Raw genomic sequence first — 12,198 nt, 5'->3', positions numbered from 1 at the left:
GAGACAGAGAGACAGCAAGAGAGAGAGACAGACAGAGAGAGACAGAGAGAGAGAGACCGAGACAGAGAGAGAGAGAGACAGAGAGAGAGAGACAGACAGACAGAGAGACAGAGACAGACAGAGAGAGAGAGAGAGAGAGAGAGAGAGAGAGAGACAGAGAGAGAGAGAGAGAGAGAGAGAGAGAGAGAGAGAGAGAGAGAGAGAGAGAGAGAGAGAGAGAGAGAGAGAGAGAGAGAGAGAGAGAGAGAGAGAGAGAGAGAGAGAGAGAGACAGAGAGAGAGAGAGAGAGAGAGAGAGAGAGAGAGACAGAGAGAGTTAAAAAAAAATAAGAATGTTGTAAAAGTGCAGGAGAGTAATAATAAAAGCCTGTACCAGAGTGGCAGTAGCGAGCATGGAAAGAAGGATGGAAAGAACATGGCATAGTGTAATGATAACAGAACCCAAAAGCTCTCAATAGGGTAGAACAATGTGATGAATCAAATGAGATCAACTGATGTCCAAAATCTGGCTTCTCGAAAATCAATTTAATAAATACAATCTGGGGGTCTGCATAATCAGAGTATAGTTTGTCAGAAAAGATCTGGGAGTTTGTGGAGATTCAATACAAATTGAGTACAATATTACCATATGGTAGCTAAATATTACCACATTATGGACAAAAAATAAACAAATTAAAAAAAACAACACTAATATATTCTTAGGTACACTAATAATTGTGTAGTATTCAGGACTAGGAAGATAATAGTTGTGCTGTGTTCTGTTCAGGTCAAATCATATCTGGAGTATCTCCTTCAGTTTTAGTGCCTTATTCTTAGAAGGGCATTGATATGTCTGGTAGGATCTAGAGAAATTCTATGAAGATGGTAAAAGATTTCAATTTCATACTATATAACAATTTAGGATGTTCTTCATAGAAAACAGAAGACTCATTGTGGAAAAGCATGAAGTTGAAGGAGTTTAAGTGCTTTCATATATATTTTTTAAATTTTTAATTTTTTAGTTTACATCATTCATTTCCACAAGGTTTGGAGTTACACATTTTCTCCCCATTTTTCCCCTACCCACCACCCCAAAATAGCAATTCCAGTGAATATCCCTTCCCCCAATATGCTTTCTTCCATATCTTCCCCCAATCCTTTCTGACTATCCAGTAGGGCAGGGTGGATCTCTGTGCGCCAGTGCATGTATATCTTTTTTCCCAGTTATATATAAAATAATATTTTAGAAGAGGCTTTTTTGTATCCTTTTCTCACAGACACACACAAATCATATTGCATGGTATTTCATACTCTTTGACCCTGGGAAGAAAGTCCCTCTGAAAGAGACATACCATGTTCCATCTGGCCTTGCAAAGTCTATATGGGGAAACCTTTCTAGCTCTTCCTGTTAATCAAGAGCAGGGTTTCACACATCACCCATAGTGCCTGACTCTTTCAATGGCAGATGTTCCAGAGGCTCAGACCAAAGCCATCAATGTGTCCAAAGCCAGGACACAGCCAGCAGGATTGATGTTGTCTTTTACTGTTCCCAGCTCAAGGCAAGCAGTTAGACTTTTAATGGACTTAAAAGCTTGGCTCCGATAAAGCACCACTTAACACAAATTAACAGGACAGATGGATGATCAGCAAAGAAGCAGCCTCCTCACTTGTCTTTTGATACACTCAGAAGTTGGGAACAGTCACAGGGAAACAATGAGGGGAAAAGTCGGCAGAGAGAAGTCTGCAATTGTGTGCTCTCTGGTTTTAGCCTGTCAGTGTAGGGGTGGCATTCTTCCAACAACCACTCTGAGAGGAGGTTCAGGATCTACCTAAAGTCACATAGTGGAGGAAACCAAGGCATTCCTCAGTACCCTGACATTACAAGATCCATGGCCCCATGCTCTCGCTTTATGGCACCCCACAAAATTTCTCAGTATCCTTATATAACATCAGAACATAGAGAAATAGGATTTAGAGACCACTTAATCCAATACCCTCATCTTGTTTTACATTTAATTTATGCCACTAAAACAAAAACAAAACCAGAAAATGCCACAGATGTTTCCCAATAATTCTCCCAAAGGGATTTTTCAATTATAAGGAAGGAAAGGACAAAATAAACTTACAGTGGCAGTCTTCTAAGCAATGATTAAGCCAATGTAGCTCACTAAATTTCTTTTGATAGGAGACAAATTTTGCATGACTTCTGGAACCAAGATTGGTCAATGCCTTTAATGTGAATCCTAGTGACTTTTAATGCGATTTTATTTTCATAATTGTGACTATAGTATATATTGTTCTTATGGTTTTGATTTCTTTACTCTGCATCATTTCATAAAAATTTTATTCCTCTCTTTTTTGCCACTGAAGTCATCAAATTCTTCATTTCTTATGAAGGGATAATATCCCATTACAGTTATACACCATTTTTTCATTAAGCCATTCTCCAATCAATGAATGACCACTTTGAGGGTTTTTTTTTGGTTTTGTTTCTACTAAAAAACAACAAAGCAAAAACCCAAACCAAAAAAAAATGTGTTTGCTATGAATATTTTGGAATATATGGGCCTTTTTACTGTCCACGAATTTTTTGGTATAAATGCCCATTAATTCACCCTTTTCATTATACAACTGAGGAAACTAGAGTCCAGAGAGTGAAAAGTTTTTGTTCAGGGCCACAGAGGTTGTAAGGTTGCTAAACTAGGAAGGAATTCACATTGCCTGTCTCTAGATTCAGTCTCTTCCCTTGGAACCATCCTTTTTTTGTTGTTGTTCTTTTGTTTTGCTTTTTTTTCCTCACAAATAATTAATAACCTTATAGTTTGAGGTCTTGTCTTGAGTATTATCTTATGCCAGGATGTTCTAAACTGATTTTCCTTTACATAAACACCACCCTTACCCCCATTTCTTTCTCCATTTAAGCTGAGAGGATGGCCCCATCCTCTCGGGATACTCATAGGTAGCAGCATAATGTAATAAGCTCATTTTATCCTAAGTGTTAGTGGCAAAATACAGTATGTGTTTCTCATACTTTAAAATAATTTGTAATTTTAAAATGTCATTAATTGTCACTACTCAAAACCCTTAATATTATTATAGAGACAGAGAATCTGGGTAATCTTTCTTTTTTGCCTTTACTCTTGAAGTTCTGAAGTTTTCTACATTGCCCCCAGTTAGTTATATCCCTCACATTACCACCCCAACCCACTCTTCAGCTCCCTTTTATGTGTTGTCTTTCCTCACGATAATGTAAGTTTCCTCCATCCATCCATCCATCCATCCATCCATCCATCCATCCATCCATCCATCCATCTATCCATCTGTCTATCATCTATCTGAATATCTATCTATCTATCTATCTATCTATCTATCTATCTATCTATCTATCTATCTATCTATCTATCTACTTATCTTGTTAATGCCATTTAAATCATAGCTTGGCAGTGAATACCTACCTTTCTTGCCTACAATTGAAGCTGGCTGCTTCAGTGGTTGCCAGCTTGTGAGCAGCTCTGTGAGCTTCCATAGAACATAACAAATAGGGAGATGTAGTCCTAGCCATTGAGGGACTGAAACTCTCCTGAGGAAGGTAAGGCAAATCAATCAACAAATATTTAGGAGGTAGAATTTTATAGGGAAAGAATTATTGACCTTTAAGCCACAAAGACTTGTGGCTTTTTTATTTTACTTTGTTGCTTATGTGAACCTGAACAAATCTCATAATTTCTTGGGGGTTTTGTTTGCTCATCTTTCTAGTTCAAACATTTTATGCAATGTCTGCTAGATGGAGAGTGGAATTCTAGGCACCTTGGGGATACAAAATGTCTTCCATGAGTTTATAGTATAACTTGGAAATAATACATAAACCCCCACAAAGCTAAATAATAATATAAGAAAATATAAGAATCTGAAAATATAATAAAAATACCATTTTAGTACCCTAGTATAAATTATATCAGAAACTGATATCACAAATGTTAAATAGCAACACTGTATAGTTGGGAAACCTGAGGTTCCTAATTCTTCTATGTATTCTCTGTGTCACCCCAAGCAGATCACAAAATCTCTGGCAATTTACTTGTCAATGAAATAGGGAGACAGATACTCATTCCATCTTACTCACATGACTGTGAAAAGGAAAATATTTTGATGATTTTGAGGCACTACATAAAAATAAGCTTTCATTATTATTAAAAGTGCAGATAAGGGATAGAGGATAGTAAAATGGTATTATACAACACACACATATATACATACACACACCCAAAAGTGTCAAACCAAAATTAAATTAAATAATCCTACAAAATATTTATTATTCTCACATAATATGTTCTTCACAAAGTCCTTCGCAAAAACCTTCAAAGAGTCCTACATTACACCTTATAGTGGAGTTGAAGTAACTTTGGATTTTTGACAATTCTGACAGAGGAATGCAAGTTCTGATGGGTTGTGCCAAGGTATAAATGTTTTGAATATGATCTTGCTGTGTGTGTGACTGAATCTGTTGTCCAATAACCAGCCTGACTTAATATAGACAGATTCCCCCCACTCCCCACCAAAGAGTAGATTGGACACTAGGTAAGAAACTTCTTAGCTATGGTATCCTGTGAAATTATGAGAAAAAAATAAACTTTCAGTCCTGTGTGGACCTTTTACATTTTCATAGTGATGGTGGTCAACTGTTCTAAAATGATGTAGAGGATGTTAAGGAATGAACACTTTTAGTCCTATAAACATTAATTTTCTAGTTTTCTTTTCCAAAGACCAATGAACATACTAATGGAAGAATTGAAGTACATAAATCATAACAATTTCCTACCTTTTTGATGCCATGGTGTTTCTATTCCATGGCATTTAAGCTCAGTCCATCACCTCCACCTTCTCATCAGGAACTTTGACCACTTGATACCACCTGGGGCTCTTAAAAGGTATGGCCCCATTTTTTCCTCACTGAGATCCAGGACTCTAACTCACTTCCTGGTCATCTCCAAGACCATCCAGATCCTATTCCCATCTTCCCAGCTTTTATGGGTAAAAGTATGTATTATTGTCTCCTATTATAACGTAAGCTCCTTGAGGGTTGAGACCACTTCCTTTCCTTGTATTTATATCCATTGCTCTATGAACTGAATGATAAAGAATAAATGATACATGCTTTATTTATCTCTCTAAATAAAACTAGAAAACAAAAAAAGGAATCGCATATAAATGGAAGCACATTTTCCAAATTTTCCTTGGGGAGGGAAACAAAAGACTAGGCGGTAATTGGTTACATCTTTCATGCAAATCATCCTTTCATGGGATGCACTGATTTTATTATCTTATAATGCTCATGATGAACATAGGCAACGAAAGCACCATAAAGATCATAGGCACTTATATAAGAAATTGTACAGAAGTAGAATAATTAGACTACAGATTTAATGAGAACCTCCAAACCAAGTTAATATATGCTTTGGAATTCAGTGATTTCAAAATAAAAAAAAATAAAAAAAAAGTCTAGGAGAAAAATACTTTGAGTTTAAGTAAAACAAGTAAGAAAGCAATGTAGGCAGTCACATGAATGATGTCTTACTCTAATGCATCATGAATATTTTATTCAAGAAGAGAATCAGAAATTCCAAACAATGTCATAAAATGGAAGCTGACTATAGTTTAATAATCAGGAAACAACTAGCTATTGATGTGGGAGTAAGCAGAACAGGCCATTGACTAGTTATAGTAAAAGTTAAAACAGAAATCATCTAATTACAAGTAGGGTAATCCTAGGAAATTATTGAGTATAACTGCAACTTCAGTCTAGTTTAATGAGAAAAATGGAAAAAAAAGAGGGCAAAGAGTATTGGTAAAATTATTGCCATTTTCTTAAAGACAAACAATAAAACAAAACAAAACCCTGATGCAAAATTAAACTTAAAGCAATAAGAGCCCAGAAAGAGTCTTAGCTAGAAAAAAAAAACCCAAGCAAATAAACAAATGAACAAAAAACTTGATATTGTTACTGGGAGAGATGGAAATTGAGAGAAACACCAATGTGGAAAACAAGCTCATTTTTACAATATAGGAAGGAAAAATGCTATGAATATAATAAAATATAATAAAAAATTAAAATATAACAAAATACTGTAATGTAATTGCCAAGGAAAGGCAACTTCCCAAGGTTCAAAATACCAGCATAGGTGCTCTCCATTTTATTCAGTGACCAACCAAGAACAGAGAAGATCAAAACATGACATCATTCCAAATACAGCATTTACTAAATGTGATTAAATAATCTCCAAGGACTATCCCACCCCAGGACCTTCCAATCATTCAATCAATTACAAAGTCTCTGTTCTAAATACTTCTCCACCCCTAGGCTATACCTTCATTTAGTCCACTACAAAGCCCCTCTTCTCAAATGGAGATTAGTTTCCAAACATAAGGTCAAAAGTTCCCCACCCCTGGATCACAATTGAATCTACCCCAGAGTTACATCACGTTTAAACACAGCACTTAATACCCAAATGGAGGTCTTTTCTTCATCTTGACACAAGGCAAGTTCTCAGCAATCTTAGTTCCTGGGGAGACAAGGCTTAGCAAGGCCATAAGATACATTGCCAGTCCCTTCATGAATTCATCCTCTGTCTGTAGAACAGTACTAGAACCCCTGAACACATTAGCAAAGCCCTCTCCCAGGATTTCTGTAAACATACAACAAGAAAATCCTTCTTCAGGGCTTCTGAACCAACAGAAAGGCTCCCAGACCCCTGCAACAACAGCACTGTCCTTCACCAGTGGACAGTATTCATTCTGTCTGCAAGACAGTCTCCAGACCCCTGCAACAACATCACTGTCCTTCACCAGTAGACAGTATTCACTCTCTGTCTGCAGGACAGTCTCAGGGCTTCTTAACCAAAAGCCAGGTTCCAGGACTTCTTCAACAACAGGACTGTCTTTCACCAGTGGACAAATCTGGCAAAAGAACATCAAAACAGACAGACAAAGTACCAGCAAAACAGCCATGTCTCCTCAGTCCTTGGCAGCTCAGGGGGCAGGTCTCAAAAGTCCAGGGCAATTCAAAGCTGCCACCAGCAATTCTCTTAGTCTCTCTCTCTGCCCACGAGGTGCTGCTTCCAAAAAAAAAAAGTCCTTCTGCCTCTCTCTTGTCTCTCCAAATCTACGTCATCAGCTCCTCCCAGTTCAGGACTTTCTTTTCACATCAACAAGTCCATCCCACAGGTGGTATTAACAAGCTCTGGCTTTTAACACAATCAATTTGAAAACCAAGCCCAATACAGGGGAATCTCCACATTCCATTACTATCACAAATACTAAAAATAGTGAAGATCAAAACAAGCCCATGAATAGCTTGGCATGAGCCCCATTTGTAGTTCACCATCCCAATAACATTCGTAGCTTTAATACACACAATACATGGATTTACAACATAAAGAAGTAGAAATATCCCTCATCTAAATTTGTGAGAGAAGGATTGTATAAGTCCAAATACATACAGATTCAGGAAATCTTAAGAGCATTAAGGGTCCATTTTATAAGCTGTGTCAAATTAGAAAACATACTAAAAAGAGTATCAAAAAATCACTGTCACTTAAATGGATTTTTAGTATGTACTGATCCATACATGTGCTTCCTCATCTTGATTGAACACACAGAAGCATGAGAATTACCTACATATTTATGATGAAAATATGAGAAGGGAATAGGTAGACTTTCTTTTTTAATTATTAATTTGTTTATTTACTTTTAGTTTACAACATTCAATTCCACAACCCCTTAAGTTTCAAATTTTCTCCTCCTTCTCCCCACCCCCTGCCCATGGCAGCATGCAATCAAATATAGAATCTACAAATACCTTTACAATAAACATTAGTCAGGTTGTAAAGAAGGATTATAACCAATGGAATGAACAATGGGAAAGAGGAAACAAAACAAAACAAGAAAAAGAAAGAATGCAAGTAGTTTGCTTCAATCTGCATTCAGACTGTAGTTCTTTCTCTGGATATGGATATCTCTTTCCATCAGGAGACTTTTGGAGTTGTCTTATAACTTTACATTGCTGAGAGGAGTCCAATCTATCAAAGTTAGTGGTCACACATACGTTGTGTCTGTAATTGTGTACAAATTTATCCTGGTTCTGCTCTTCTTACTCAACATCAGTTTATATATGCCTCTCCAGGTTATTATGAAGTCCATCTGCTCCTCATTTCTTATAGCACAGTCATATTCCATTACATTCATATACCACAACTTGTTCAGGCATGCCCCAGGTGATGGATATCCCTTGATTTCCAATTCTTTGCCACCACAAAAGAGCTGCTATAAATATTGTTGTACATACAAGTCCTTTTCCCACTTCTATGATGTCTTTGGGATACAATCCTAGAAAGGGTATTGCTGGTTCAAGGGGTATATACTTATTTATAGCCCTTTGGGCATAGTTCCAGACTGCTCACCAGAATGGTTGAATCAGTTCACAACTCCACCAACAATGCATTAGTGTTCCAATTTTCACACATCCTTTCCAGCATTTATCATTTTCCTGTTTTGTCATCTTAGCCAGTCTGACCAGTGAAATGTGGTAAATAGGTACACTGTCACAGGGGATTTTCTATTATTAAAACCAAATCTGTCCTTTAAAGTGCTCCTCCAATAAGGAGTCAATTGTGTAACTTGTCATTTAATTTCCCTCAACCTCAGTTTCCTCATCTTACAGAAGAGAATGATAATAGGAGATGAAAGAGGAATAAGCATTTATATAGTGCTTACTATGTGCCAGGTGCTGTGCTAAGTACTTTTTTCAAAGGTGAGTCTCACAAAAATCATTGGAAGTAGGTAATCCCCATTTTATAGATGAGGAAACTAGGATAAACAGAGATTAAATTAATTGACCAGGGTTGCTCTGCTAGGAGATGTCAAAATCCAGACTTGAACCCAGATAGCTCTTTCTGATTCCAGGCCCAGCACTCAATCGACTGTGTGTAGCGGCAAGCACCCCAAGCGTCATCAGGGTTTGCAGCTACCACAGGTTCTTGGATCTGCTTTGTTAAAGGAAAGCAACTCAAAATGGGTTAACAAGCTTACTTTAATCAGTCAGACATATATCGTTTACCTTGTTCAGGAGAAAAGGTCAGCACCCTGAACCTCAAAGTATACAGGCATAATTATCAAGACAGAAACATCAAGTAGACAGATTTCCAAACTGTCCAACCATTACATCCATACCCAGTCAACATCTGGGTTTCCACATTCTGGGTTTTTCAAAGCCGGGGGACTCTCAACAACGGCTTCCCAGAATTCAGATCAAATCACAGAACACTTCTCAAAGTGAGTCCCAAAACAAAGTTACACATCAGGGCTTATATAGACTTCTCCTGGCTCAGAGAATGTAACAACCTTATTGACTCACTGGCCAATCAAGAAGTATCTACTGAAAAACAAGCCTCCCCCACCCAAGGCTTCAGGTGCACATTAGCCTAGGGGCAGGGAAGATCTTTAAAATTTACATTCTTATTACACTGTGTCACCAGCTACCTCTTGAAAATAATAAAAGCAGCCACTTTACTGGCTTATTGTATTGATCAAATAAGATAAAGTTATATGTGAAATATTCTTCAAATATTAAATTACCATATACATATTATATATGTGTGTGTGCATATATATGTATATATAAAGTTTATGTATACCAGATTCCTTGATAGTTACTATCAGATGCTATTTAATAACCCTCTGACCATTGATATTAAGCAAGAGTTAAAAAAAAAGAAACAGGGTAAGATGTGCCCTCTGAAGATGATTATCATGTTCATAGAGAATATCTTGGGCAATTAAAATTGAAGCGGGATTCCTTATTGATGCTGAGATCTCCAAATAATCTTGTTTGTGGATGATAAACAGTGATTACATCAAACTCTTGGTCATAATAGGTCATCCTCAGTGAAAGTCATGATTGCTTAAAAGAGATTGATCTTACAATCCCTATAGGAAAAACTAATTGAATGAGAAATACTTATTTTCTGGACTATGACATGCAATTGGATGTCCAGTCTACTGAATTAGTATGTCAATACATATATCTAAGACAGACATTCTAGATGGTTAATAATTGGGCCTATAATTAAATAGGAGGATGAGAATAGGCTATATTGCCTTTTGGAAATTGCAGTGTTATCAACAGTCTCAAGTTGTTCCAACACTTTATGTTTTCCCTTCTCCCATTACTACTGTATCTTTTTTATCAAATAAGTAGCAGAGATGATTCATTTCGGTAGATCTCAATGCTCCATGATATGTAAAAATATCAAAATTTCATTTGGTTCAAAGAAAAGTGAAGAGTCCACCATAAGTACAGGCTGGCTGAAGCTAATTTTCACTGATGGCCTATACTAGAAGTGGTTTAAGGAATATCATTCTGATGTGCATGATGAGAAAAAAAAAACTGATAGACTCCCTTTGTAATGAGGGTAAACGATAGGCAACACATGGGATTAGCTAGTAACCACAAGATGTATAGAGACCTAAAAAAGAACCTGTAGTCAATCAGTCAATAAAGATTTATTAAGCACTTATTATATGCCAGGATTTGTGCTAAGTACTAAGGATAGAAAGAAAGCTAAAAAATACTTCCTGCACTGAAGGAAATAAAAGTAGATAGAAGACCCATGGAGTATTTACTGGAAGATGTGGATAAGAATATATATACATATATATCTGTATCTATATCTATATATCTATATCACAGGAAAAAATATGTAAGTGGATTACCAATTGAATTGACACATGGGGATACACACTTTGATTAGTTCACATATTCATTGAAGCATATGTGTTTGTCACTGGGAATATGAAAATAGATACAATATAATTTCAGCTTGTAAATAGCTTACAATTTAGTGGAAGGAAGGACATATTCCCATATAACTGTGATGAGAGATCTCCAAAAAGAACTAGGTGGTATTATTAAACATAGGAAGGAAATGGTCACTTTCACCTTAGAGGCACTAGAGAGAGCATTATGGAGAAGGTGCCATTTGAATTTGGGACTTGAAGGACCACTGAGGGCTTACTGTGTGTATGACATATACAGGAAGATCAAATCAATGGTGAGGAAAAGGAGAAGTGGAATGAACTCCCTTGATTGTAGTTAGTTAGTTGAGTCTGGGAAGACTTTCTGTGGTAGAGAAATGGCAAAATTTAGAAAGAATAACTGGACGTTTTATTTTGTTTTGTTCTTCTTAAAGGAAAGAGAGGGTCTAATTATTAGGAAATAGCATCTACTGTCTAAGAGAGAGAATTCCAGAGACCAGTGGAGAAAGTACATTTGGAAAAGAGGGAGTAAACTAAATAATTGTTTTTGTTTTCCTGATTTGCAATACTTTTATATTGGGAGTAAACTTGAAGGATATACTTTTCCTCTGAACTTCGTTGGTTGTATTTCTGCTATAGAAATCCTAGCTCTATAATAATAAATTCTGCTAACAAATATGTCACTTTGGAAAATCATCTAGCAATTTCTTTATGATCACTTAATGAAAAGGAAGGCTAAATCCTATAGCTTTTCTATTCTTAACAGACTTCAAAAGGCCCCCTTTTGTAGGCTATATTTCATCATAGTCAATGAAGAGACTGAGAATAGAGGATAATAGCCTGGTAACTGTGGGCTCAGGGATTACTTTCATGAATGGTAGTTGAAGGAGTGGTTGGGAGAAGATATGGTGGCTTGGTGATTAACACAGAAGAATCAGTAAAACTGGAGGCCAGAAAGAAGGGGAACAAAGTAGCCAAAACTCATAGGAATGTAGAGCCAAAAAGGGACCTTAGAAACCATCTAATCCAAGGTATAAACTATTATAAAATATGAATTTCATTGTCAGTCATCACCTGCTTAATCACAGTTATGAGAGGAAGTGTAGAATAATGGAGGTAAGTCTGGCCTCAGAACCATTAAGATCCATATATCCATCCTGCCTCCAATATAACCTGGCTGGTTGGTAATGGAAAAAAAATGCTTAACCTTTTAATGGCACAGGATACACTCTGATTCAAAACAAGTACAAATTGCTGACCTGTTTTGGTGATGTATTTGCTGTACTAGAAGTTTCCTCACACTGATAAGGTCATGGTTCTGGACCAAAATAAATTATAAATGTTATATGGACAGACAGACAGACAGATAGATAGATAGATAGATAGATAGATAGATAGATAGATAGATAGA

The sequence above is a fragment of the Petaurus breviceps genome, unplaced genomic scaffold (assembly GCF_028583685.1).
Source record: "Petaurus breviceps papuanus isolate PSGF00001 unplaced genomic scaffold, PetGlider_PUasm1.0 90879, whole genome shotgun sequence".
In the NCBI taxonomy this organism is placed as follows: Eukaryota; Metazoa; Chordata; class Mammalia; order Diprotodontia; family Petauridae; genus Petaurus; species Petaurus breviceps.
This window is presented reverse-complemented; position numbering follows the sequence as displayed.